Here is a 2,500-nt window from a genome sequence, read left to right as displayed (position 1 = left end):
ATATATATATATATATATATATATATATATATATATAAAATAATGAGGATTATACAGAGAAAAAAAGGAAGATCTATTATGGAAACTTTTTATTTCGTTTCTTTTAAAGTCTCCCCTTTTGCTGTTACCCGGGTAGCATTTGGCAACGTGGGTTGACTCCTCTCTCTCTCTCTTTCTCTCCCTCTCTCTCTGTCTCTCTCGCTCGCCCTTTCTCTTGCTCTCTCTCTCTCTCTGTCTCTTTCTCTCTGTCTGTCTGTCTGTCCGTATGTATCTCTCTCTCTCTCTCTCTCTCTCTCTCTCTCTCTCTCTCTCTCTCTCTCTCTCTCTCTCCCTCTCTCTCTCTCTTTCTCTCCCTCTCTCTCTGTCTCTCTCGCTCGCCCTTTCTCTTGCTCTCTCTCTCTCTCTGTCTCTTTCTTTCTCTATGTCTCTCTCTCTCTCTCTCTCTCTTTCTTTCTCTCTCTCTCTCTCTCTCTCTCTCTCTCTCTCTCTCTCTCTCTCTCTCTCTCTCTCTCTCTCTCTCTCTCTCTCTCTCTCTCTCTCTCTCTCTCTCTCTCTCTCTCTCTCTATCGCATCACACAGCGACACCCTTAAAAAATACAAAGAGAAACCAAATGAAGAGAAAACGAAAACAAACCCGTTAATAAAAAAAAACAAAAAAACATTCACCTGAACACATCTTAAAATCTTCATATCCAAGCAAGCAAGAGAGAGAGAGAGAGAGAGAGAGAGAGAGAGAGAGAGAGAGAGAGAGAGAGAGAAAGAGAGAAAGAAAGAGAGAGAGAGAGAGAGAGGAAGAGAGAGAGGGAGAGGGAGAGGGAGGGGGAGAGGGAGAGGGAGAGGGAGAGGGAGAGTGAGGAGTGAGAGGGAGAGGAAGAGAGGAGAGAGGGAGAGGGAGAGGGAAAGGGAGAAGAAGAAGGAGAGGGAGAGGGAGAGGGAGAGGGAGATGGTGAAGGAGATGGAAAGGGAGAGGGGAAAAGAGAGGGAGAGGGAGAGGGAGAGGAAGAGGGAGAGGGAGAGGGAGAGAGAGAGAGGGAGAGAGAGAGAGAGAGAGAGAGAGAGAGAGAGAAAGAGAAAAAAAAGTGAGAGAAAGAGAGAGAGAGAGACAGAGAGAGAAATGGAGAAAGAGAAAGAGAGAGAGAACCAAAGAGGAGAAAGAGAGAGAGCAAGAGAACCAAAGAGGAGAGAGAGAGAGAGCAAGAGAACCAAAGAGGAGAGAGAGAGAGAGCAAGAGAACCAAAGAGGAGAGAGTGAACAAGAGAACCAAAGAGGAGAGAGAGTGAACAAGAGAACCAAAGAGGAGAGAGAGAGAGAGCAAGAGAACCAAAGAGGAGAGAGAGAGAGCAAGAGAACCAAAGAGGAGAGAGAGAGAGAGAGCAAGAGAACCAAAGAGGAGAGAGAAAGAGAACCGAGAAGGAGAGAGAGAGAGAGGGAGAACATATATATGGCAACATGTATGGCACCGGGGGTGTATGGCAACCGCGATCAGCCATGCGGGACAAGAGGCAACCTTCCACCCACCCTCCCTCTAGCGGCCAGTTCGGGAGTTACGCTCTCAATGCTCGCTGTGTGCTGTGTTTGGTGGTGATGATGGCGCCTTAAAGCTAAAAAATCGGTGGATATTTCGACGTCGCCTCTCTTTGGGATACAGTCGATCGGCTTTTTAAAATAGCGCCGATCTATATTCTTCATTTGTTTATATATCTACCCGATTGTGGTTCTCTGAGGAGTTATTTAAGTGTGGAAATCAGCTGCCTCCTCCGCCGCCTCTCTCCAGTCGTCTCCAGGATGAGGGTGTCGGATCCGTCGTGAAAGAAGGCAGGTGAGTAAAACAAGAGAGAGAGAAGAGAATGAGAGAATCCCTTTTGTGGTTCGCGTATTTCTCCTTCTCTCTCCTTTTTTAATTGTCGTCTGGTTTTATCCTGTCGTTCGTTGAAGAGAGAAGAGAGAAGAGAGAAGGAGGAGGAGAGATGGAGACAGGTTTCATCTCGGCGAGAGAGAGAGAGAGAGAATACTCCGTCTTTCACTTTTGCCATTGTCACCATACGGTCGACGGGCGCTCGCTAACAGCCAAGGATTTCGACTCAATAGTTTTATTTTTTCCCGCTGCTCAAGACGGTCTTGGCGCTGGCTTTTTGCAACCTGCAGCCACACCTTCACATCAGGAGGTTCTGCCGCTGCAACGAAGCAAGATCTTCGGACGGGGGGAAAATGGTCGAGTTTCTTCCCCCATCCGGAGGGAAAATGGGGAAAAATCTCTTCTTTATACCCCGAAAACAATCTTGTTTCGTGTGCACAGCTAGGGGAAAAGTATAAATAAAGGGGTGTGTGTGGGAGAGAGAGAGCGCCCAGTAACTAGGAAGGAGAGAGAGAGAGAGAGAGTGAGAGACACATATCGATTTGGGCGAAAACACCTGATAGGGATTTTTTCAATGGTCTTCGTTCGATTTTTTTCCCCTCTCTTTTCCCCCTTATTCTCTCTCTCTTTCTTTCTCTTTTGTCT

At 46.9% G+C, this 2,500-nt stretch overlaps 1 protein-coding gene across 4 annotated transcripts in view; it reads left to right on the top strand.

Moving 5' to 3' along the window:
* wnd (Mitogen-activated protein kinase kinase kinase 13 wallenda) overlaps nt 1–2,500 on the top strand; it is a 156,216-nt gene that overhangs the window by 20,342 nt on the left and 133,374 nt on the right. Inside the window, exon 1 of one of the 4 annotated variants that reach the window (XM_070114657.1) lies at nt 1,475–1,819. The exons of 2 other annotated variants lie outside the window; for them this stretch is intronic. The gene's annotated coding sequence lies outside the window, so the exon portion shown is untranslated. Of the gene's footprint in view, nt 1–1,474; nt 1,820–2,500 lie in introns of those variants that run through there. One more of the 4 variants, XM_027357256.2, reaches the window with a different exon arrangement.

The sequence above is a fragment of the Penaeus vannamei genome, chromosome 36, assembly GCF_042767895.1.
Source record: "Penaeus vannamei isolate JL-2024 chromosome 36, ASM4276789v1, whole genome shotgun sequence".
Classification (NCBI taxonomy): Eukaryota; Metazoa; Arthropoda; class Malacostraca; order Decapoda; family Penaeidae; genus Penaeus; species Penaeus vannamei.
Note: the sequence above shows the minus strand (reverse complement) of the source record. Positions and strands in the feature narration are given on the sequence as shown.